The 26,964-nt window shown below is 40.0% G+C and overlaps 1 protein-coding gene, 1 long non-coding RNA gene and 1 other non-coding gene across 3 annotated transcripts in view; 1 reads left to right on the forward strand and 2 right to left on the reverse strand.

The window, feature by feature from the left end:
- The window catches only part of CYYR1 (cysteine and tyrosine rich 1), a 112,624-nt gene that overhangs the window by 72,779 nt on the left and 12,881 nt on the right, over positions 1–26,964 (reverse strand). The gene's annotated exons all lie outside the window — the stretch shown is intronic.
- The window catches only part of LOC131512737 (uncharacterized), a 42,066-nt gene that overhangs the window by 9,790 nt on the left and 5,312 nt on the right, over positions 1–26,964 (forward strand). The window contains exon 3 of the long non-coding RNA XR_009262273.1: positions 22,797–22,906. This is a non-coding gene — a long non-coding RNA (uncharacterized LOC131512737). The remainder of the gene's footprint in view (positions 1–22,796; positions 22,907–26,964) is intronic.
- Positions 19,240–19,342, reverse strand: LOC131513286 (U6 spliceosomal RNA). Its single transcript, XR_009262512.1, has one exon. It is a non-coding gene; the product is annotated as a U6 spliceosomal RNA (small nuclear RNA).

Raw genomic sequence — 26,964 nt, forward strand, 5'->3', positions numbered from 1 at the left:
TCCTAGGACGCTATGGCTATCCCTCCAGTCAGTTGGCTGCCTTCCAGGGATAGCCATAGCTCTGGTGGGAGGTCCTTTTCATACAGGTACTCTGTCTGGACTTGGGTAACTACTCTCTTTCCTTGTCCCTCTCAGTCTTAGAGATTGGGAAAGGCTCTCAGCTGTTGATAGCCTAGAACATTGCACCATCTTTTGTTGGTTTCTCCAGTCCCCATCTGCACCTTTATGAAAGATCCTTTTTTTTTTTTTTTTAATTTTTTTTTCAACGTTTTTTATTTATTTTTGGGACAGAGAGAGACAGAGCATGAACGGGGGAGGGGCAGAGAGAGAGGGAGACACAGAATCGGAAGCAGGCTCCAGGCTCTGAGCCATCAGCCCAGAGCCCGACGCGGGGCTCGAACTCATGGACCGCGAGATCGTGACCTGGCTGAAGTCGGACGCTTAACCGACTGCGCCACCCAGCGCCCCTGAAAGATCCTTTTATTAAACTCTCTCCAATCTCCCCTTTGAGTGTGCTGCTTCCTGCTAGGAACTTGACAGTTACCATATGGCTGCTTGCATAACTCTTAAACAATTAATGTTACTCTTTACGCTTGCAAGGAAAATAGGACTACTCCCATTTCAAAGAATGGCTGTGACAGAAATACACTCTACCTAGAACTTGCATTATTTCCATTCACTCATTCATTCTTTGTTCATTTTGTTTCCCAGAAGCCACTGGGCATTTGTCTGTGGACACTGTAGCTGCTAGGTGTAATTCCTGTTAAAACAGAGTGGCACAGACACAGCCTGGCTCAAAGTGAGTATCTCTTTTGGTTAAAAGAGTAAACTAGTTTAAGGGAGTAAACTAGTTTTGCTGAGTGAGGGAAAAGAGCAGGAGGGGGAAATTTATAAAAGGAGGAATGCAGAATACTTTAGCTATTATAAAAAAACAATACTGGGGCACCTGGGTGGCTCAGTCGGTTAGGCATCCGACTTTGGCTCAGATCATGATCTCATAGTTCCTAAGTTCGAGCCCCGTGGTGGCTCTGGGCTGACAGCTCGGAGCCTGGACCTGCTTCGGATTCTGTGTCTCCGTCTCTCCCGCTCTTTCTCTCTCTCTCTCTCTCAAAAATAAATAAAACATTAAACGAAGAAAGAACAGTACTGTTGGAGTTTTGCTCATTCTATTCGTTTGGGTGGAGAGAGACAGGCTTATGAGACCTTTACTATGGCTATGGAGGAAAGTCAATGAGCTTTAAATCGGGTTTTGTTACAGCACCCTTTAAAATGTAAAAGACTCTCTAATTTCATTCATTATATACACCCTGTCAGCATTCTGAGGGTTGTCTGAGGGCCACAGTAGGTCAATGGTCACTCTCAGATCCCACCCTCCAAGGGCTGCTTCAGTTTCTCTATCAGGCTCAAGAGTTGAGTGAACTCTGAGGTACTTTCACGTGGAGATATTTGTAACTTGCCTCTCCAGTAGACCACCAGTGCGTTTGTATGTCTCCTTACGTAAGGCTACTTAAGACTCAGAGTTTCCAGAGAAGCATGAAAGAGAAAGATGTAATATATCGTTGAAAGCCACACAGGTCTTAAGCTCTGCTTTTCTATGAGCTGTTTTATTATGCTTTTAACAAATGGGCATATGTATGATCTATTACGAATTAAGAAATAGTGTACATTACCAGGGGAAGGCAATATCAAATTATAGAATTTCAAAATCGGGTATGGCAGGAACTTGGGATTTTTTTCAGATGGTGTAAGTCTCCTTACTTAGTATATTTTAAACAGCATGGCCTCCATACTTCAGAGGCTTTCGTTTTAGAAAAGCATGGCAGGAGTCACTCTAATGTGATTATAAAGGGCCTGAAGGTTTGCTTTTAAAATTCAATATGTAGGTAGAAAGAAAGTGGTAACGTTTCCCCTTTGATTTCCAGTCACTATTTTTATAACACTGGCAGCCCTGAGACCCTGGAATGGAAATGGACCTGCTTCTGGATGTTACCTGAGCACCACCACACCAGCCCTTCGACTGGCTCTTTGCATCTGTGCCTTGATCTTTATTTCTGCATTCCCCCAACACATCATTTCTATATCCTCCAGACTTATTCTCAGCTTTCCTGATGCTAGGTGCACTTGTTCCGTCATTCAATAGATATTTATGGAGAACCTACTGTGTACCAGGCCCAGCCAAAGATCCTGCACTCAAAGAACCATGCGAAAGAGCCAAGAATTTGTAAACGCTGTGAAGGAAAAGTACAAGGGTAGGAACATATAGCCAGGGAACCTTACATGATGTGTGGATTCAGAGAAGCTTTCCTAGGGGAATTATTGGGAAGGACTGTGATGGATAAGTGTGCTAATTAATTAAGTGAAGGGTACAGGAGAAGGCCTAGGGAGAGCTTATCAGATAGAAAGAATGGTATAGGCAGGGACTCAGAGACCATGTGGTGCTAGAATCAGGTATTGATGTATGTAGTGTTTGACTTAAAACCACTGGGCTCCAGGTAACTTATGCATAAGATCAGGGCTCAGATACCAAAGGGTCCAAGCTGGCTTCTTCTATGTTGTTCTTCGGTGTGGCGTCACATCCCCCTATGGTTCACCACCCAGAACACATAAACAGCAGATGTAAGACCGAAGTAAGCCACAGGGCAATGCTTGACCTCAAACTACGGAGAAGGAGGAGCCTACCGCCATGAGGCTGGTAGGCAGACAACTAGAAATATCTGGTAAGAACAGTAGCGGTCAGCAGAGAGATGAACTTTCGTTTATCAGATACTGTGGTCCATGGAAAGAGCAAGTTACTGGTACCCTGCCTAAAACCAACCCATTTTCTGCCCTCTCATTGTCAACCAGCTGCCCCTATATAGGTGAATAGGTGTGGGTGGGGGCATTGTAGGGGAGTGATGGGGTGCAGAAGTGGAGATCAGCAGGTGTTCACTAACCACGGCAATGATTTGGAAATGGAGGCTAGGCAGAGCAAATAAAATACCATTTTCATTTCTTTGACTTTTTTTCCCACTTCCTGGAAGAAGGAAAAGAGTAATGTTGTCCTTAATGTTATTTTCCACACATCTGTTGAACATTTTATTGAAGCTATCTTTTTCTTTTATTTTAGAGGGACACAAGAAGAGAGAATCTTTTTTTTTTTAATGTTTATTTATTTTGAGAGAGAGAGAAAAGTGCACAAGCGAGCAGGAAGTGGGGAGGGACAGAAAGAGAGAGGAGAGAGAATCCCAAACGTGGGGCTCCATCTCATGAACCATGAGTCAAACTCAAGAGTCGGGTGTTCAACAGACTGAGCCATTCAGGCACCCTTATTGAATCTATCTTAATTGAGTTTTCAAGAAGTCCTTTGGATTCTTTGCTCCTTTATATGTGTATTGTTCTGGTCTTGTTTTACAGATGAAATAGAGTCTCTTAGTTCTCTTTGGATATTAATCATGATGTTCTTTTTTCATGAGTTTATTTTACCACTTTGTTCCTCTCCCTTCTTTGTTTCTCCCTGTTGTGTTTTGTTCTGGCTCTACCTTTCAGAGTAGAGGCTGTCCTTAATGTCTGGTCTTCCTTAGCTGTCAAATCATATTTAAAAGTGAGGCCCAAATGAACTAGACTGGGAAGCATAAGTGTAGTTTTGTGATCTGTGTATCTCACTATGAGACCATTTGTTTGGCTGGGGGAAATCTCCAAATGCCTGCATCTGCATCTTAGGGGTTCTTAACTTATTTTGTGCCATGGCAGTCTGGTGAAGCCTGTAGACCCTATTTCAGAATGTATTTAAATGCATGGAACCAATTATAGCAAAGTTTTAAAAATAAACCTGTGAAACAATAATACGTGCTTTTTATTAATGCATCATATAATAAGCTTTAGAGTTTGATCTAATAACTGCTGAAGTAATGATGAATGAAAATATTATTTCAAGATATACGCGATGGATAATGTGATAAAAAAAAAATTACCGTGATTCCTACCGGTGACAAAGTGACGGGTACTGTGATTATTACAATGGTTTGTTACCTACATTCAAAAACGACAGAGATGCTAATTTGCAGGTTAGTGGAAACAAAAATGAATTTTTGTGCTCATGGACCCTATGGTTAAAAATCCTACTGTAAGTCTATACTTTTGAGTGGATCAATTTTCTTCCAGGAGGCAGTTCACCAATCTCCAACCTCAAGTATGTATGCCTGGCTGCAGGCCTTTCCAGAGCCATGCAGGGAACAAATCTCTCTTCAGTGGGAAGATTTTCCCATAATCCCTCTGATTTCAGCATAGTAACTCACCCTCCAACCTCAACTCTTCTTGCTGTCTCCAAATCCAGAGGCTATCTGATCAAGCCTCTCTAAAAATAGATCCCAGGTTTTGTTTTGATGGAGCCAGGGTGGAGAGGGAAGATGGGAAGTCTGACTTCTCTTTTAAAGATGTTCAGTTCAGAGGTACCTGGGTGTCTCCGTCGGTTAAGCATCCAATTTCGGCTCAGGTCATGATCTCCCAGTTTGTAAGTTTGAGCCCCGCATCGGGCTTGCTGCTATCAGGGCAGAGCCCGCTTCAGATCTTCTGTACCCCCACCCCCGTCCCTCCCCCACTTGTATTCTCTCTCTCTTTCAAAAATAAATAAATCTTTTAAAAAATGTTCAGTTCACACTCCAGATTTCAGCCCCATTTTTTGCACACCTGCGTTCCAAGCAGTGGTTGTCTCCAGTCTGAGTATTTTCATAGTTTTATGCGAAAATGGCTTTCTGGCTTCCTGCCTCAACAGACTCAGATTGCTGCGTTCTCCAGTCTAAAGCAGCTACCGGTGGTTAAACTATTTCCCAGATCTCAAAATGTTACTTTTGTTGTCTGCTGTCTTCTTTTTGTCCTTGTGAATTTTTTTTCTCTTAATTCCTTTACTGTCATTGCTTTGTGAAGCTTTAGGAGGAAGTTCAGATAGACATTTGCATTCAGCCTATGCTGTTTAAACAGCGCTTTGATGCATTCATAAATTCATAAGTAGCATTTTATTGTGTCTGGGATTCACATCTTTTTTTCTGCTCATAGTAGCATATCTCCTTCTCTCTGATTTAATATAAAAGTGAGACAACAAGGTTGATATGCAATGCCACTTTAAGGAAGACATCTATTCTGTGTTTTAAGGAAATCATTTCTTAACGAACTTTTCTCAGACTCTCCCTAACTGCTTTTAGTGTCTCTGCTTAGGACACTACACTGAGTTTCTCAAAGTCAACATTCAGGGATGTGGGCAGTTTTTTCTTCTGGTACAATGGTAAACGTAGAGTAGCTCTTATGGGTACAACCCTACCACAGGTAGCAAGTGAGTTATTCGTCAATATAAAACACATCTCCCTGAAGTCACTGGAGCGAAACGAAAAGCAGGCATAAATTGGAAGAGAGTCAAAACTTGGAAGAAGCGAATAGGAACTGGTGAGTTTCCTGTTGATCAGGATTTTTGCTAAAGGGCATGCGCTGGTCAGATTAAACAGATTCACTAAATCTTGGATAGACATCTTTGCAGTGTACCATTTTTAAGAATTAGAGGTCAGAATTTAGGACTGTCAAAGCAGATGGAAAATGAGGGAGGAAATCAGGGAAAGGAGAAACTCTGGGGAAAGGGGGAAGGGGAATATCAAACCGTGCACATAAATTCTGGAAGAAAAAATCAGGATGGCATCTGAACTATGCATGCATAAACTGTGAGCAGCCCTGAGGCTAAAAGAATTGAACAGATTTTAGCAGATACCCACTGCGGAAGTGACAAACATTAGGACTTGAGTCCTGTCATGTTAACTGCCTGATGAAACAAACAAACAATCAAATACTCAGGGAAATACCGGGATTTAATCTCTATCATGTATTTTTCACAACGTCCAAGACACATCTCAAATTACTAGACACATAATCGAGAGGAAAGGCAACTGAGATGACCCAGACGCCAGAATTAGAGCACAAAAAATTTAATTTAGCTGTTATGAGTATGCTCAAGGATATAAAAGAAAATATATTTGTGATGAATGGATAAACAGGATATCTCAACAGCGAGATAGTAACCATAAGAAAAGAATCAAACGGAAATTCTGGAAGTGAAAAATACGGCATCTGAGACAAAAACGTCATCGGATAGGCTGGACAACCATGTTGGAAATAAAAGAGTCAGTGATTGAAGATCACTCCACTGAAATTATCCAGTGTGGAGAACAAAGAGGAAAAAAATGATAGGAAAAAACCTGAGTCTCAGTGATTAGTTCACTGTATCAAAACAGCAACTACATATGGAGTTTTAGAAAAAGATGAGAGATAGAATTGGGTAACCCAACATTTGAAGAAAGAATGGGCAAAAGTTTCCCAAATTTTATAGATTCAAAAACCTCAGAGAACTCTATGTGGTATAAATAGAAAAAAAAAAAAAAAAGCAAACAAACGAACACAAGAGTTGGAAAGGTGACAGTTATTAAACAAATGAAAACAAAAAATAAAGAAAATCTTAAAAGTTTCCAGAAGAAAAAGGGACACATAACATATACAGGGCAAAAATACAAGTTACCAATGACTTCTCTCAGCAGAAACACTGGAGGCCAAAATATAGTTGAATGACATCTTTAAAGTGTCAAATAAAAACAACAAATTGTCAACCCAGCATTCTCCATGGAACAGAAATAACTTTTAGGAATAAAGGTGAAATAAAGGCAGTTTCAGATTAACAAAAACAAAGGTAATTCTCCAGCAGACTTTGCGTTCAAGAAAAGCTAAAGTAAGTTCTTTAAGCGCAAGGGAAATGATTCCAGATAAAAATTCAGATTTTAATTAAAAAATATTTATGACCATTTAAGGTAAAAATACTAGTATGCATAGCTTGTGTAATAAACATGAGAACTATAACATAAATTACAGGGTGTAAAAAAACCTATAAGATTGCACTAAAAAAAAAACAAAAAGATTGCAAAGTTACATTTTATGTTATTAACTTCCAACAGACTGAAAAATCAAGGACGTTTGTTGTACTTTGTAGATCACCACTAAAATAATAATACAAAGAGGTAAGCAAAACAGCCACTTGATAATTAAAATGAAATTTTAAAAGCAATTTCAATGAACTCAAAATGATAGGAGAACAGGGACAGAGGAACACAAAACAAATGGGAAAAACAGAAAACAAATAGTAACCACATTGACCTAATCCAGCCACAACAAAAGTTACATTAATTACAAATTAAATACTCCAATGAAAAGGCAGGAATTGTCAGAATTGGTTGGTTAAAAGGCACTATATGCTGTCTGCCTGGAAGTTACTTTAAATAAAAAAATTTAGTTAGATGTACTCTGAATTCAAAGACTTACTTAAAGGGGGCCCCTGGGTGGCTCAATACGTTAGGTGTCCCAACTCTTGATTTTGGCTCAGGTCATGATTTCATGGTTCCTGAGTTCAAGCCTTGCAATGGGCTACCCACTGACAGTGGGGGAGCCTGGTTGGGATTCCCTCTCTCTTTCTCTCAAAAATAAATAAATAAACTTGGAATAAAACTTTCTTAAAGACAGGGAAGAAAACATATAAATACATAAATATTTTCATAATGCTAAAATAAAAATTGAACAGAAGACTTAATATTCAGAAATGCATTTGCACTTAGAAACAAAAAGTTTCAAAATTCACGGGGCAAAAATTAGTAGAATTAAAGGGAGGAACAGACAAATTCACAATTTTGGTTGGACTCTTAACAACTTCTCTCAGCAGTTAACAGAACAACTATGTAAGAAGTCAGAAAGAATACAGATCGCCTGAACAGGACTATCAACCGCCTTGAATAATTGACATTTATAGAACACTGCACCTAACAAGTGTAGTATACAGCCTTCTTTTCAAGTGCACAGGGACCATTCACTAAAGCCACATGTTGGACCAGACACAAATCTTTTCTAAAAAAAAAATTTTAACCTTTATTGTTGAGAGATAGAGAGAGCGCATGAACATGAGGAGGGGAGAGGCAGAGAGAAAGGGAGACACAGAATCCGAAGCAGGCTCCAGGCTCTGAGCTGTCAGCACAGAGCCCGACGTGGGGCTCGAACTCACGGACCGTGAGATCATGACCTGAGCCGAAGTCGGACGCTCAACTGACTGAGCCACCCAGGCGCCCCCACAAATCTTAACAGAGTTTAAAATTTGAAATATTCCAGGGGCGCCTGGGTGGCTCAGTCGGTTAAGCGGCTGACTTCGGCCCAGGTCATGATCTCGCGGTCCGTGAGTTCGAGCCCCGCGGCGGGCTCTGTGCTGACAGCTCAGAGCCTGGAGCCTGTTTCAGATTCTGTGTCTCCCTCTCTCTGACCACCCCCCCCCTTCATGCTTTGTCTCTGTCTCAAAAATAAATAAACGCTAAAAAAAATAAAATTAAAAAAAATAAAACTTGAAATATTCCAGAGTATGTTCTCCAACCAAAAGAGAACTAAATTAGAAATCAATAATAAAATGATATTAAGTAAGAAAACTTACAAATATCTGGAATTCAAGAAACACACTTCCAAGTAACTGACGAGTCAAAAAAACAAGTCATCAAGGAAATTAGAGTACACTTTCATGTCAATGATCATGAAAGTTCATCATAACATTTGTGGGATGTAACTCTATGATGCTTAGAGAGACACTAATACCTTTAAATGGCTATATTAGAAAAGAAGTTATAACATCAGTGATCTAAGCTTCCAACTTAAGAAGCTAGAAAAAGAAGATCAGTGCAAACATAAAATAAATAGGAGGAAATAACTAAGACCAGAAATCAGTGAGTGAGAAAACAACAGAGAACATTAACCAAGCCCAAAGGTAAAAACCAAGGAATGAAGGGCTACATGGAATCTGGGCAAGGGGACTTAAGTCCTCTTTAGCCGAGAGGGCATGTCTGAGAGCCAGGCCACTGTTCTTTACATCCCTGGCCACTCTGCCCAAGGAAAGGAAGCTGCCCACTGCCTCAGGTTTCTCCAAGACTTTCCACAGGGCTCCTTCCAGGAACTAAGCCCATGAGGGCAGGGACTGTGTGGATCCCAGGACCTGGCAGATGTGACTGCTCAAAAAATATTTGTTGAAAGATCACCCTTGGAAACCCATCCTCAAAAAAATTTTTTTCTTTGCAAATATCAGTAAGATTGAAAAACTTTTAGATAAGACAGGCTAATTTAAAAAGGAAAGAGAACAAGAATACAAATTAGCAATACTTAGAATAAAAGAAGGTTTATCACTAAAAATCCTACAGATAGTAAAGGATAGTAAGGGAATATTATGAACTCAATAAAATTAAATTTGAAGATTCAGGTGAAAAGAATGTTTTAAAATATATAAATGGAAATGGAAAATTTAAATAGCCTCATGAATATTAAAAATTAAAATTAAAGTCATTATTAAAAATATTCCCCCAAATAGAACTGTAGACTCAGATGGCTTCACTGATAAAATTCCATCCAGCCTTTAAGGAAGAAATAAATCAATCTCACAAAATTCTTTCAGCAGATAGAGATGGAAAGAACACATCCTCAGCTGTTATACCAGGTTGGTATAACCCTGAGCACACAACAAGACTTTACAAGGCGATAAAATTACAGACCAATTTCCCTCATGGGCATAGATGCAAAAATTCGTGACAAAGTCTTTACCAAATTAAAGCCAGAAACATATAAAAAGATTTTTAAAAAAATCATGACTAAGTAGGGATACTCCCGGGAATGTTAGGGTGGTTTAAAATTTGAAAATCGATATAATTCCCATTACAAGAAAGCTAAGCATACAATCATTTCAGGAGAGGCAAAAAAGTATTTGATGAAATTGAACCCACAATCATGAGGAACAGAAGAGAATTTCCTCAATCTGACAAAGAAGATCAATGAAAAAAAAATTCAGTTGTCATACTTAATGGATGTTGCTTCTTCCTAAGTTCTGGAGCAAGGCGAAGATATTATAACTTCTATTCAATATTTCTAGGGCAATGAAGTAAAAAAAAAAAAGCATACACATAAAAGAAGAAGTATAACTCGGTTTGCAGATAATTTTTTACATGGAAAATCCAAACTACCGTACAAAGTGAGGTATTGGTGAATTTAGTAGGGTGGTAGACAGGGTTTATATACAAACCCTAATTATATTTTTATATTCTGCCAGCCAACAGAAAACAAATTTACAAACAATTCCGTGTATTCAAGTGTTAAGAAACAAGTTACTACTTAGGGGTAAATTTAACAAAGGCAAGGACTGAATCATGTTTACCTGTATTTCCACAGTGATTAGCAGAGTTCCTGGCAAACGGAATTTTTTAAATAAAATATACAATATAAAAATAACACATTTAGCGCATAAATATATAAAATTTAATATTTATTAAATGTGCGCTATAACAGAGATTTAATTAATGTCTTAGGATGTTAGAAATTGTTTTCTCCCTCATCTATCTGTCATGGAATAAGTGTACCAGACAACAAAAGATAGCGTCGTACGGGGGGCTACACTCCTTCCTTCCCCACTTGGACCTGAACCACTTTTGCGTTCCAGCCAGAGTATATGTACTGAAATTGTACTTATCACCTCTGCCCATGTACCATTGGCTGTAGGTTAGTCACATGGTCACACCCAGCTGCAAGGAGGACTGGGAAATGTAGTGTTTATCCTGGGCACATATTGTGCTCTGTGAAAATTACATTACTACGGAAAAAGAGAGTGGATACTTGAAGACAATTAATGGTTTCTGGCACACCAATCCTACCCTGGCAGGTACAGTCAACAATGACTTTAATTTTAATATTTTATTGTTCTTCCAGCTACAATACTTTGAAATCATCATTGAGTTTAGAGTTCATTTCTATAAACTCACTCCCTAGAATACAGAGCAAGTTCTATTCAGCTGCTGTATTTGTTTAATCGAATTATATGCAAATTATCCCTTTTAATCATTAACACCCTAAAATATGTACTTCTGAGACCCACTGTAAATGCAGAACACTTAGAAAACTGAAAACCTACACTGACCAGGATTTATGAATTACGGGCTAAAACAGAAGTCACAGAATAAGATTTATGCCTGATCAAATTATAGATTTTAGCATACTGACTCATAAATCAGTCCCTAGAATCTCAAGGGCAATGAAAGGATTTATAAATCAAAACTTATTTAGGATTTATTAGCTGAATGTTTATCATAAGAATGCAATGTTTATAAATCTTGTCTGACTTACACAACTAAATTTATAAGCTCTTTGTAGTCAGGGTCCAGCTCTGATGACACTTTTGAGGGGTATAGATTGTGATGTATACTGGTGATACTTAGGTTACATTGATTAATGACAGGATCAGAAGGAAAGATAATTTTATTAAATTTGCTTAACGTTTAAATGGGTTTTAAAGGTTAACTTTGTAATTAAAACATAGCATCTATTTATATATTTTTACTATTATAGACAGATGGGTTTAAATATTTAGAGAATAAAATAAATTATAATTTGAGTATAAAATGACACCAAAAGAACAATTTAGCTAAATGGCAAAACCATTTCAGAACAGGTTAAATGTTCCAGAAGACATTAATACGACATTTCTGTACTATGAATTCTGGTCTGTATTTAATTCCTAATTTGGAAAACAATTCTATGTTAAAATTATAAATTTTATTACAAATACAAGATATTTGCACTATTTCAACATACGTTACTTTTAAAGTTCTGTTTTCTCATTTATCACATTCTTTCAGGGTCTCCAGATCTGCCTCCCACCTGGTGAAATGGTATTCTTTAATCTAGCTGACTTCCTCATTTGGTTTTATTTCTCTGCTCAAATATCACATCTCTAGGGCCCACCCACATCGCTCTCAAGTTAAGCTTATTTATTTATTTATTTATTTAAATAAATATTTATATAATTTAGAAATTATATATACATTTATTTATTGAAAGATACTAAGAAGCAACTAGAAGGTAGGGGTGTCTGGGTGGCTCAGTCGGTTAAGCATCCGACTTCAGCTCAGGTCATGATCTCGCGGTTCGTGAGTTTGAGCCCCGCGTCGGGCTCTGTGCTGCCAGCTCGGAGCCTGGAGCTGCTTGGGATTCTGTGTCTCCTTCTCTCTCTCTGCCCCTCCCCCGCTCATGCTCTATCTCTCTCTGTGTCTCTCAATAATAAACACACGTTAAAATTTTTTTTTACAAAGAAGCAACCAGAAGGTTAATTCCCAAATAGCAAAGTGAGTGAGTGATTGCACATGCAAACAGTTCTATGGTGAAGTTTCTACCTCCTGGTTAACTCGGTACTCCTAACAAAGTGAAAGATGGTTCACCTCATTCACTTTTCAATAATGAAAGCTTAAACAGATACTTTAAAATAATTTGAATAAGTGTTGACATTAGGTGTTTTCTTAGATGGACATGGGATGGACCTTGCTACCTTTAGATATTAGAGATTTCCGAAACAAAATAAAGCAGGAAGAAATTGTAACTATTAAAACAGAACACAATTTCAGTAAATATATGAATAAAACTATGATCTGCTTAGTCTTTTTTTTAATGTTTATTTATTTTGAGGGGGGGGGGAGGGGCAGAGAGACAGGGAGACAGAATTGGAAGCAGGCTCCAGGCTCTGAGCTGTGAGCAGCACAAATCCTGACGCTGGGTTTGAACTCATGAACTGCAAGATCATGACCTGAGCCGAAGTCAGACGCTTAACCAACTAAGCCACCCAGGCACCCTTGCTTAGTTTTTAATTTAAGAAAAAGTTAGGATAATATTTCTATGTGCTTTAAGTCTCTTGATTTTTCTTAAAATGTAGTTTTAAAAATACAGTATAAAAATTTATAAATAAAACATAAATACAAAATGACTTTAGGAAATCACTTCCTATTATCGAACAGGTTTGGTTCAATATATCCCCCTCCCCTCATCCCAAGGTCCAATAATTGCATTGATAACAATAATAATAATTAATAATGGTAATAATATAACAGCAACTGATGTTTCTGCTATAACATGATGTATGTAGTCCTGGGTTATGAAAAGTTCTACAATATCATGAATTAAAAATTAAAAGTAATAGGACTACGGAGTACAGACAGGTCAGTTAATCAAAAACCAGTGGTAGGTAGATCAGCATTTCTTGAAGTCTGAAGTTTGCAGACTTTTGAGGACCCTTTATTTTGCAGAAGATACATTTGATTAACTGACTGACACAACTCAGCAGAACAAATTCCTTTATGTTTTACTACATTTTGTGGCTGCAAATTCTTTGAGCTCCTTTTCATGTAACAGTAACTCGTAATATCTTTTCCTAGACAGAGAAGAGAAAGATAATGCAGTCTTTCCTCTAACATGATGGATGGGGCTGTTTGATCATTTGGGGGAAGCGTTCCTATACAGAAATGGCTAACAGTTACAGCTATATATGGAAGTGACTATAAACCACATAAATATATACTAAACTTAGAAAAAATATATCCTACAATTCCCGTTACCTCCCAGCTGGTCCCTAAAATGGTACAGCCATTCCAAAGCCCCTGAGGGAGAAGTGATTGAAGTGGAAAGATTGTGGTCTTAAAAGAAACAGTCAAAATATCCTACTTTACAAGTGCTACAAAAATGCACCCCCTTCGATGCAATGAAGGGGCCCATGCAAAAAAAAAGAAAGAAAGCTTCATTAGGGCCACCATAGATTCTACTGAGCTCAGACTGAGTATTCCAGCAACAATAATGGATGCTCAGGAAATAACTTGCCCAGCTCAGGCAGGAAGCTCATTGTGGCCGGAGGCTGCCTCAGAGGATATTAAAAAGGCACAGGGGCGCCTGGGTGGCTCAGTCGGTTGAACATCCGACTTCGACTCAGGTTATGATCTTGTGGTTCGTGGGTTCAAGCCCCGCGTGGGGCTCTGTGCTGGCAGCTCGGAGCCTGGAGCCTGTTTCGGATTCTGTGTCTGCCCCTCCCCCACTCGGGCTCTATCTCTGTCTCAGAAATAAATAAACCTTAAAATAAATAAATAAATAAATAAATAAATAGGCACAAAAACCATCAGGTGGAAATGCCAGCTCCCCAGCACTTAGGCAATGCAGAAGGAAGCATAATCTACCAAAAGTCAAGAGCTGAGCAAGGCTGAGGGTACATTTTTCTAGATGGGGAACCCCAGGTGCAAAGACTCATTTTTATTTTTCTTACAATAGAGCAAGAGAAGGTCTCCCACGTGCAGCATTTAAGCTAAGGGTCTTGGCCTTTCCTGGTGAAGACTGTATTTATATTCCTGCGTTTTTGATTCTCTTTGCCAAGGAAAAAATGTTTGAACCAGCACAGTTTCTGTGTCACGCTCATGCCATTACCTGCTTTGCCCAACACGGAGCATATAACTGATGATGATGGAGAAGAAGAGATAGTAGCCAAAAATTATTGAGCACTAGCTCTTGTTCTAAGTGGCCCATAAGTTCAAACTAATCTATTCTTCGTAGCCACCCATGGGACAGAGTCTAATATTATCCCCATTTTATAATCCGTTACTGTTGGTAACGGTAAAAGCTCTGTAAGTATGACTGCTGTGGGCTTACCAAGAAGTCATTGGTCATTCCTTCTATTCAATTACTTTGATCAAACCTAAGTAAAGCTTTATAGCCTTTTATTTTCAATATAAATACTCCTGAAAACACTTACCATAGTTATTTGAACTGTCTTTATTAAGTCTGCATAAAGGCAAAGAAGTTACGGTTCGTTATATGACAATTCGATTCTATTTCTTAATTTGAAAACTAAACAGGATAGTAGAGTCCAAAATGAAATGTACTTTGGTATAGTTAACTTAGACTAGTGTAGCCCAAGGGCTATTTGTTGGTTAATAAAAATATAGATTTCTGGCTCCCATTTTGGACCTATTGAACCTGAATTTCTGCATTAGGTCCTAGGAAAAATGTAGTTTTAACAAGCACTCTCAGGTGATTCTGATGCATACTGAAGTTTAGGAACCTCTAATTTAAACTAATGTAGGGGCGCCCGAGCGGCTCAGTCAGTTAGGGGACTGACTTCGGCTCAGGTCATGACTTCAGCTCAGGTTTGTGGGCTGGAGCCCTGCGTCGGGCTCTGTGCGGACAGCTCAGAGCCTGGAGCCTGCTTTGGATTCTGTGTGTGCCTCTCTCTACTCCTCCCCTGCTCATGCTCTGTCTCCCTCTGTCTCTCAAAAACAAATAAATGTTAAAAAATTAAAAATAAATAAACTAATGTAAATGCTGTGAAATCTCTACTTTCCTATGAACAGACATAATTAATGTCTGGTGTTTACAACTGCAAGACATTTAAAAGCTTGGGTGTGATTTAAGAAATGGATAAATACGTTTTTGTTTCTTGTATGCTAATATAGCCTTAAAAGCGTTATTTTTTTTTTTTTTTTAATGTTTTTTATTTATTTTTGGGACAGACAGAGACAGAGCATGAACGGGGGAGGGGCAGAGAGAGAGGGAGACACAGAATCGGAAACAGGCTCCAGGCTCCGAGCCATCGGCCCGGAGCCCGACGCGGGGCTCGAACTCACGGACCGCGAGATCGTGACCTGGCTGAAGTCGGACGCTTAACCGACTGCGCCACCCAGGCGCCCCTTAAAAGCGTTATTTGAAATAAATGACGCAGCACGGGGGAAAAAAAACCTACAAAGTTGTGCAGGTCTTTAAATCATACTATCGATTAATGGAAACACCTGGGGGTTAGTCTTCCTAATAGCATAATCTGAAAAGTAGAACAGATTTTACTGGCTTTGGATAAATCATTTCAGGATAAGCTCTTTTCCCTCATGAACTACTTTCTTCCTGCACCAGGAAAGGAATGAATTTTTGGGTCTTGGAGTTCCTGGTGAGTTCTCCTTTCTCATAAATATTTAGATTAGAAGAGAAAAGCCAAGATCATTCTTTTAAATAGTTTAATGAATTTTTTTTAAATGTACGAACATAGTTGGGAAAGTCTGCCACTGATTAGATTCTTGGTTTTAATATTCTATTCTTTCTCTTTCCGAAATTCTCTTCTACCTTTCATGAAGTAATGTATTTCTCTTAATAAGCCTAAGTTGAAATTCATTATTGTGGTCACTTTTACCACAAAATTCAATTATCGATTCTCTTCATTTTCTGTTGCTTGTGTCTTTATTTTCCTTTCACGTCATCTGCAGGGCACTCTGTCTATCTGGTACTTTTTTTTCCCCCTTTAATGTTTATTTATTTTTGAGAGAGAGAGAGACACATACACACAGAACGTGAGCAGGGGAAGAGCCGAGAGAGAGAGAGACACAGAATGTGAAACAGGCTCCAGGCTCTGAACTGTCAGCACAGAGCCTGATGTGGGGCTTGAACTCACGAACCGTGAGATCATGACCTGCAGTCAGATGCTTAACTGACTGAGCCACCCAGGCGTCCCTGCATCTGGTACCATTAAATTAATATCTCTGCCATCACTGCGACGGGTTTTTGGTGCGCTACACGTGTGGGGCACCTCCTTAAATATCTCATTTCCTAGTTGAGGTGATTACACATAAAAATGCCAGGAATTGCCAAGTTTTAGGCTGGTTTAGAATTAGAATACAGTAAATCTAAGCTTCCATGGTATTATCTACAATTCGCTGACATGACTCATAATTAAAAAGAAAAAAGGTGAACAAAGGGAAAATGCAAATAATTTCATCTAACCCTGTATGTACGTCAAGAGACACACACTGCTCTCTCCTAAGATGCGCTTCAGCAACAAACAATGAGTCTATTTGCTGTTTACAGAAACCAAACATCAACAGTTTGAATTTCTCTTTTTGATGGTTATGTCTTCTTGATCGATGGGCCCTTTTCTCACTGTGCAATATCACTTTTTGTCTCTGGTAATACTTTCTGCTCTGGACTTTACTTTGTCTCACACTCATGTAGCCACACTAGCTTTCTTTTGGTTCAAGTTTGCACGGTCTGTATTTTCTCTATCCTTTTACTTTTTTTTTTTTTCTTTTCATGGCTTGATAGCTCATTTCCCCCCTCCCCTGCTGTATTAAGAGATAATTAATTTAAAAATTGCATAGATTTAAGGTATACAACCTGGTTATTCAATATTTTCATATATTGTAAACTAATCACGACAATCAAGGTAATCAACATATCCCTCATCTCACAGTTACCTTTCTCTTTTGTGTGTGTGTTGAGAAAAATGTAAGATCTATGGCTTTAGCAATCACACAATAGAGTATTGCTAACTATAGTCACATGGTTACACAGCAGATCTCCAGGACTTAATTCATCTTGTATACCTGAAACTTTGTACCCCTTGACCAACATCTCCCCATTTTCCCTCCTCCCATTCTTTTAAGCTACCTATATCATTGTAGTTGAAGTATCAGGTAGACAGGACAAATTTCTGTCAGTTAAAAAAAAAAAACCATTCTCTGTCCTTTAGTTGATGTGTTTTGACCACCCATGTAATTACTGATACGTTGGGTCTCTCATGTATTATTTACGTTCTGTTTGTTTTCTTTGTTTTTCATTCCAATTCCCCTTTTCTCCTGCCTTCTTTTAATTGTATTACGCTATAGGTTTTTGCTTTGGTTCTTTTTTTTTTTTTTTTTGCTTTTTGTTTATTTTTAAATTATTTTTATTTACTTTTTTTAGTGGATGCTCTCAGGATTGCAGAACACATACTTTTCATCATTGCTGAGAATCACTTTTATACTTTAGCTGGAAGGCGGAACCTCACTGTCTTACAGATCCCTTAATCTCTCCGCGTTATGCTATGGTTGTGTTATGCATAGCATTTCCCTCCACTGAAAACACAAACCTACAATGTGTATGTTTCTGCATCCAACAGTCTAACATCTTTTAAAGGACTCAAAAGGGGGAAATTACGCTATTATATTTACCCAAATACATGCCAATTTTGTACTCTTCTTTCCTTTCTGATATTGCAAATTTCCTTCCGGCATCATTTGCCTTCTTTTGAAGAAGTTCCTTTAGCAATCCTTTTGGATCAGGTCTGACTGCTAAATATTTTCTTAGTTTTTCTAACCCTGCAAATGTCTTGGGGCACCTGGGTGGCTCAGTTGGCTAAGTGTTGAACTTCAGCTCGGGTCATGATCTCACCGTTTGTGGATTTGAGCCCCTCGTCCGGCTCTGTGCTGACAGCTCAAAGCCTGGAGCCTGCTTCGGATTCTGTGTCTCCCTCTCTCTCTGCCCCCCCCCACACCCCCCAATCTTTCTTAAAATAAGTAAATAGACTTTAAAAAATCTGAAAATATCTTTATTTCGCTTTTATTCCGGAAGGATATTTTTGCTAGTTATAGAAGCGTGGACTCATCTTTCTGTTCTTTCATCACATAAATCACATCACAAAATGTTGACACTTTGTCCTCCATGGTTTCTGATGACAAATGTGGACTCCTTCAAATCGTAGCTCTTCAGGAGGTAATTTGTTGCTTATTTTTTAGCTGCTTTCAAGATCTTATTTTCTCTACTTAATTAAACTTAATTTAGCCTCTTGGGAGTTTGTTGAATTTTCTTGAATATGTGGTTTCTCTCACCAAACTTGGGAAGTGTTAAGCATCGTGGTCCTCTTTTCTTGGACTCTGTGACATCAATGCTAGACTTTTCCCTGTGACTCTGTTCTTTTCTTCTTCTTCAATATTTTTTCTCTCTGTTGCTCAGATTGAGTAATTTCTACTACTCTGTCCCCAAGTTCACGTATGCTTTACTCTGCTACTGAGCCCATGCGGTGAATCTTTTAAACCTTAGCTCCTGAATTTTTTTTGTTCTGAAATTACCATTTGGTTCCTCAGGTTTCCTATTTCCTTCTTTTTTCTGTTTCAGTCTTCTCATGAATTTCAAGTAGTGTTTGTCCTTACTTTTTGGGTCCTATTCATCATAGCTGCTTTAGAGGCTCTGTCAGAGAATTCCAACCTGTCTGTTGCTTGAGGACTGTTTGCCTTTCGAGTTAAGATTCCTTGTTTGTTCGTTTGTTTGTTTGTTTGTTTGTATGCTGGGTGCTTTTGAATTGTATCCTGGACGTTGAGTCTTATGCTATGAGGATTTTGGTGTGACGTGTATGGAGAATTCTGAGATTTTTGTTTCAGCAGGCGACCAACCAGTTTCAATTCAGACCACAAGCTTCAGTCAGACTGTTGGTTGTGGTTTTAATGTGAGTTCCATTTCCAGAGCCTTTGCAGTCAGGTTTGGATCTAGTTGCTAGTTGCCTAGCCTGTCTGTGTTCAGCTCTCAAGTTCTGTGTATACCATTTAGGGTTGGAGCCATGCATTAAAAAAAAAAATGAAACGCTGCACAAATTTGCATGCCACCCTCACTCAGGGCCTTGCTAATCTCCGTATAGTTCCCATTTTAGTACGTGTGCAGCCAAAGCGAGCACAAAGATCTCACCGGTACTTTCTGGTTCCCTGGGACAACACTTGCAGTTCTCTGGTCAAAAAAATGGGCTTTATTTACTTTGCTCTCTGCGCGTTTCTACAAGTGGGCTCATAGCCAGGGTGGACCCCAGGAGGACGAAGACAGAAGAAAAGCAGTGGGGATTTGCCCCATCGTCCTGGTATAACATCACTCTGATCAGAAAGGAAGATTCCCCTTTCTTGGAATGTTAGGCTCCTGCTGCTGCCATTACCCCTGGCCCTGCTGCAGCAACCAAAGGATCACTTGGGAGCTACGCAAGAGAGCAGAGCAAAGAAAAAATATCGGGGTATTTTCCCCCACGGTCTTCCGGCACGCGGAGTCCTCGGATACTTAGCTGGAGAGATTCTGCTGTATCTACTTGACTGTCCGTGTAAGCTACTTCTGTGTTCTGGGCTACGTTTAGTCCAGAGTGGAGTAAACAGAGGGGGAAAAAACAACTGGTAAACTCATGGCTAGTTAGGCAGTACTTTGAATTCTGGTCTTGTTCCCCAATCTGTTTGCTACTGTTTACTTTCCATACACCTGAAAGGGCTTTTCCTGCATCCCACCCCAATTCTATAGCTGCATTCAGCGGGAGGCAGAGAGTGGAGCACACTTTCTGTGTCTCCCCCAGAACTGGAGCCAATCCTTGCCATGAAAGGTAGTGAGACGAAACGATTGTACCACAAACGCGAAACGAAATATATAGCATGTGCAATAAGCTGGCTGTTTCAAGCCAACAAACTGAGTACACAGGAATTCATTTTAGGACTGATAGACCTCAGCTGATCCTTGCCATGATCAATGGCTTTTTACTCAGCATACCATCTGGCATTTACTCGTTACCACTGAAAATATTTTCAATCTGGCGATGTGGCAAATGTAGGTTATGTACAATATCATCAGAGGCAAGTCATTGCCTTTTTAATTTTTGTCTTTTAAGCACTAACTTACTGCTGATTAAGACATTTTTTAAAAAGCCTAATCAGGGCATTTCTAAGCTTTTACATGCAAAGGCACACTCAGATCTATAGAGTACTGTGATCACTGTTGAAATGGTCAGCAGTTAATGTCTATCTATTTTTGAGAGACAGAGAGAGACAGAGAGAGGGAGAGTGAACAAGCTGGGGAGGGGTAGAGAGAGAGACACACACAGACACACACACAGAATCTCAAGCAGGCTCCAGGCTCGGAGATGTCAGCACAGAGCCCGATGCCGGGCTCGAACCCACGAACTGAGAGATCATGACCTGAACCGAAGTCGGACACTCAACCAACTGAGCCACCCACGTGCGCCTAAGTGGTCAGCAGGTAGAACACGTTTTTTGTGTATTAATTACTGACATGTCATCCACAGAGATGAACCAGGCTTATGTACAATATACATTTCTGAAAAGTTGTGAGTAAAATAAATTTTGAAAGGGGAATTAATTGGAACCCTATAAGGAATAGTTTAGTAAAACAAATCATTGCCTCCCCGATATTTGCTATTACCTGTGTGCTTTTTTAATAAATCAGGTTTATATATTTTTATTTGGACTTCCTTACCCCAGTGTTGAGTTGGCTTCTCTGATTCATAGGTCAGCCTAGGGCAACACGGAGCGTTTGTCTATCGTACGCACATGACTTTCTGGGCTGTATTACGCTTTTAGCAATTGCTGGGCGGCAGAACACTGTGCTTAATTAGTAGATTTTGCGGTTAAGAGATGGTAATCACGTTTGATTAAAAAGGTCGTTTATTTCATTCAAGGCTGAGGGTGCTTTCCTGAGGGCAGAAGCCTATGTTTTGGCCTGGAGGACCAAGGAGGTCTTACACCCAAAGTGGCACTCACTTTGCAGATCAGTCATGGATTTCTGAATGACCTTGGAGAAGTCACTTTGCTTCTCTCTTCTCAACTCCAGAGATTTGCAAAGCCCGATGTTTTCATTAATGACAGGAAAATGTGCACAGTTCTTCTAAATGTTTTTTTTTAAGTTTATTTATTTATTTTGAGAGAGAGAGAGAGAGAGAGAGCAAGCGGGGAGTGGCAGAGAGAGGGGACAGAGGATCCGAAGCAGGATCTATGCTGACAGTAGAGAGACTGATGCGAGGATCCAACTCACAAACCATGAGATCACGACCTGAGCCAAAGTCAGATGCTCAACCCACTAAGCCACCCAGGCGCCCCTTTCTAAATGCTTTTAATAACAAATATATCCTTTAGCTAAATTCTGAGAGGTAGGCAAGTTGTTACTACCGTTCCCTCTTTACAAATTAATAAACCCAGGCTCGGTGACATTAGGAGAATAAAGTTTGCAGAGCATAAGAGCAAGAGAAACTCAAATGCATTTTTTTGTGAATCCAAACATTCTTGGTCTTTCTTCTACAAGTTCCTATCACTAAGACTACTAACAGTTAAGAGAAATCACAAAGAATTGTTTTCTGTTGAATTCCACCTGGCAAAGGGCAAAGAGGTCTATTTGCTTAACGTAAGGATACGTATGGCTCAGGATTGCAATTGTCAAGTGGCGTTTTCACCACTAACTTGATACATTTAAGTATTTCTTCACGTACAATACTTTGGAGGTTGACCTTATATTATTCCTGGTGTCTGCAGAGAAAGAATGTTGTATCAACGCTGCGCAGGTGATTATTTGCAACCACAGGCGGCACTTAACTTTTTGCAAAATGCAGCTCAGGGAGATATAGTTCTGCCCACCTTTTTTAACAGCCTGAATTCATACAGAGTATGCTTGGAGTCATTTGTCATGTTTTGCTCTATTTTTGGCAGATTGGTGCAGGGGCATAAAAAAAAAAAAAACATTCTTGTTACGTGTCAGATCTTTCTTCTTCCTCTTTCCTTACAAATGAATACTGAAACTACAAATTCCATTTGTCTCTGAGTTACTATGGGTTAAACGGTCGAGGCTTTCACCCGTGGCCCTTTCAGTTGGAATCCTATGACACTTTATGAGGTTATCACTGCCCTCTGAAATTTTCATCAGCTGTGGATGTGTTCATCCTAACATTTTGTAGGCGGGAGACATGGGTTCTGGCCCATAGCTGCCCACCAGAACTCGCCCAGGATAATCCCGTAAAAAGCACCGTGTGTGCCTAATTCTTCCCTCCTCAATTTTGTCAGCAAAACATTTTATCTCCCCAAATTATGCAGGTGACTCGAGTCGCAAGGAGGCTGTTCCCTTAGTAATCATGGGCTGGCATCCTGGAAGGAGCACACTCACACCAGAGATGTGACAAGAGGTCAAATCATCATAATCAAATCGGTCTTCAAAGTCTGATCCCTATCATCTGATTATAATTTATCCTAAACGGTGTGAGTAGAAACTGATGCATGGTTACATAGAGACCATTCCATTAATGACACCTGATTTATACTCCAGGAAAAGAAATTCTCTGAAATCAATAACATTTCCGAATTTGTTTTGTATTTATCCAGGTGATACATATTTGTGTAGAACCCACAATATATCCGGTTCTTCGGGAGCACATGAAGGACTGACCTGCATTTAAACAATCCATTATGGGGCGCCTGGGTGGCTCGGTCAGGTAAGCATCTAACTCTTGATTTCGGCTCAGGTCATGATCTTGCGTTTCGTGGGTTCAAGCCCCACGTTGGGCTCCTTGCTGTCAGCATGGGGCTTGCTTGGGATTCTCTCTCTCTCCCTCGCGCTCTCTCTCTCTCTCTCTGCCTCTCCCCCAATCTGTGTCTCTCTCTCAAAAATAAATAAAAACTTAAAAAAAACAAAAACAAAAACAGCCCATTATGGATCATTCAGTTGGTTCCACCCCTCTACCTTTGATGGTAAACTGCCACACTGGCTTCTTACCCTCTCAGGGTCTAGAGTATGGAAGGGCAGAAAGATAACTTTGGAAACTGAGCTAAGCGATAAATAATAACAGAGTAGAGAAAGGATAATGTTATGGCAGCATAAGGGAGGGAATTTAATCCAGATGTTAGGGGTAAAAAAGCGCTCTCCCCAAAGTACGGTGTTTAGGTCTCCATAAGGTCTTACAGCAATGAGTAGTGTCTACTCATCCCTTTTGAAATCTTCAGATCTTCCGGAGCCAGTGGGGAGTAGCAGTAAGACGTCGAGCACACACAGTTTTAAGTGCCAGCTCATTACACGGTAGCTGTATAAAATTAGAGAGATTACCCAGCTCTGAGCTTAACTTCCTCATCTGTACAGACAGGACTAACAATACCTCGGTCACGAGGGCCATTCTGAAGATTAATAAACTAATATATTTTTAATTTAATTAATTTAATTTAAACTAATATATTTTAGATAATAAATCACAAAAAGCACATAGGAGAAAATAAGGACATTTAGGGTCCCCACCACGGGAGGTATAGTCAGGCTGATTCGTGAAGAACAGATCGATTTACACAGAGGCAAAGGAATATCAAAGGGATAGAAAACACTCTAAGGGAGGCTGAAATAGATGTAGAACACTTTTCAAAAGACTGATTAAATATAGAAAGGGAAGAACTCACAGCGTATTCCCGAATCTCCCCGGGGCTCTCTGGTTGGCTTGCTGTTCTCTTTCATACACCTCTCTCTACACCTTTTTCAACCAGCACCTCTAGGCTTTGTCCTCTCAAATCTATCTGTGCCTGCTCCAGGCTTCCCACGGAGTTCAGATTAGTCCATTTCACCATTTGAAGACCCACTGAATTGAGCCCATAGGCTATAAAGTCTATTACCGCTGCTCCCCTACTGGCCCGCCACTCAACATATTAAAAATGGAATTAATTCCCCTCTCGGAAACTTCTTGAATATTTCCTATTAGTTCCAGCACACCATCCACCCAATCATCCAAAGCAGGAGCTCCAGAATTAAATGTGGGCTTGTTCTTTCTTTTAGCCCCAGTCACTAGCCCCCCGCATGCCTGCAGTCCTCCAGTCCTAATCTCTTCTACCATTTCATTCCATAGGTTAGGACGTTGTCAAGTCACGCCAGCCTCCTCTACCCAAGTGTGCTTGGAGGCTGGGCTGCGTCGACAGCCCATCGGAGGTGGTGAAAATTGCAGAATTTCGGGTCTTACCCCACAGCTACCAAACCAGAATCTGCATGATAACGAGGGGCTGTTGAGGCTTATAATAAGAAATCTATATTTGGCCCTCCTTCTATTTCTGGCACAGAGCTCCCCAGGTGCTTGAAATTTCCTAAAGGTGTCTTTTGTTAGGTTAAAGAGGTGACTTTTGGAAAGCACCTGAGGATGGGGGCTGGTGGCCAGGGCAACCAACCTGGTAATAAGGGATGGAAAATTTTCAGTCCCACCCACCCACCTCTGGGGAGGGGAGTGGGGCTGGAGACTGAGTCCAATCATGCCTCTGGAATGAAGCTCCCATCAAACCCCCAAAGGACAGAGTTTGGAGAGTTTCCTGGTTGGTGAACACACAGAGAGTTGAGGACAACAGATTGCTAGGGGGACACAGAAGCTCGGAGTCTTCTCCCCAGGCCTTGACCTTTGCACTCTTCCATCTTGCTGTTCCTGAGTTGGATCCTTTTATAACCAAGTAAAATGTTTCTCTGGGTTCTGCGGGCCACTCCAACAAATTCATCAATCTGTAGCTGGTTGGTCAGAAGCACAGCTGGCCACCTGGACTTGCCCCTGGTGGCTGAAGTGGCAGGATGCCTTGTACGATGGAGGCCTTCGCCTCTGGGATCTGAGGCTCTCTCCACACGGTAGCAGAATTGAGTTCATTGCTCAATGGTGTCTAGGCGACCAACTTGTCCCAGTTTGCCAAGGGCTGTCTGCATTGTGGCACTGAAAATTCTGCATTCCAGGAAATCCCTCAGTCCTGGGAAATCCTCAAATTCATGTATACCCTTCGCTCCCTCAGATATTTACACATTTACCACATGCCCATGTTTCCTAAGTAATGCACAGAATTATTTTATGTGTTTAACTTCACACAAATAGTATCATGTTTTGCACAGTCTGTTTCTGTTAGCTCTTTTTCACATAGCATTACCAGTTTTGAGATTTACTATAGTGATGCATTAACATGCACGGATTTTTTTTAAGCTTATTTATTTATTTTTTAGAGAGACTGAGACAGCATGAGCGGGGGAGAGGCAGAGAGAGAGAGAGAGGGAGACAGGGAATGCCAAGAAGGCTCCGTGCTGCCAGCACAGGGCCCCACCCAGGGCTTGAACTCACGAAACCATGAGATCGTAACCTGAGCCGAAACCAAGAGTCAGACGCTTAACCGAATGAGCCACCCAGGTGCCCCAACATGCACGGATTCACTGTAATTTCTGTATCCCGTTCCATTGTATGAATATACTGGATCCATTTTCTTCTGATGGAAATTGAGGTTGCTTCCAATGTTTTGCTAGTTTAACATGTCTGCCAGTATTATAAATCTTGTTGCATACTTGGGAAATTTGTAGGGAATATACGTGGAAGAGGAATTGCTAACCTCCAAAGTATGCCCACACTCATCTTTACTGTACTTGGTCAAATTGCTCCCCAAGTGCTGATAACAGGTGACGTTCTTTCCGCAGCAATGGGAGCTCCGTTCACCTTGGCTCATGCGGCTCACTGAACAGCGGCTCATGTCACACTGAGCAGCACTGCCAGCCTGAGGGGTGTGAGATGGTATTTCATTTCCCAGCTTTGGCTCGCTGGGTGGAGCATCTTCTGTACATTTATTGCCCTTCCACTTCTCTGCTCTGCTATTTTTTTTGTGCACACACATTGGCCATGTGGATTAAGGGTTAAGATTAAGAGATACAAACAGCCTGTCACAAAATAAAGAAGTCATGGGGATGAAAATCTTTTTTAAAATGTATACAGTTCATTGGTTTTTAGTTTTAGTAGTTGTACTTGTGTTTTTACCTTTTATTTGAGAACTCTTTCCTATCCTGATACCATAATGTCATTGTCTCCCTTTTTTAAAAGCGATAAATGTTTGCTTCTTGCATTTATGTAATTAATCCAATAGGAACGAATAGACTTCTGGGTGCGGTGTGATGGAGTGAGCGAATTTAATGTTTACCCATATGGATAGCTAATGCACCATTTATTGAATAACCCACCCACCTCCACTGGTCTGTAAGGCCATCTGTTATCTGTCAAAGCCCAATATATATATGAGTCAATTTCTAAGTTCTATATTCTATTGGTTTACCTGTAAACCAATATCACACAATTTATTTACTATAACTTTCTAATAAATCTTGATGTCTCCAAGGCATGTCTTCTCACTTTGTTCTTCTTCATATCTTTTTTTCTTACACCCTTTGCTACCCTTTGAAAACGTTACACTCAGTCTATCAAACTCAGCAACAACAAAAAGAATGGTCTTGTGGGTTGTGATTAGAATTCCACTGAATTTACATACAGTTCAGGAAGAACTGACATATACCAGTATTGATATCCTTACAATATTCACACCTAAAATTTGAAAGATCTTTTCATTTCTGTAGCTCTCTCTTTCTTCTCTCAAAATGTTTATATATTTATATTACTCCATAAATGCCATGCATATACTATTACTGGATCTCTGAGTAGGTATCTTATCATTTTTGATGTTATAAATGAGATTTGGGTACACACATACATATTACATTGTCTGAATGTTGCTGCTATAG

Source organism: Neofelis nebulosa, chromosome 5, assembly GCF_028018385.1.
Source record: "Neofelis nebulosa isolate mNeoNeb1 chromosome 5, mNeoNeb1.pri, whole genome shotgun sequence".
Lineage (NCBI taxonomy): Eukaryota > Metazoa > Chordata > Mammalia > Carnivora > Felidae > Neofelis > Neofelis nebulosa.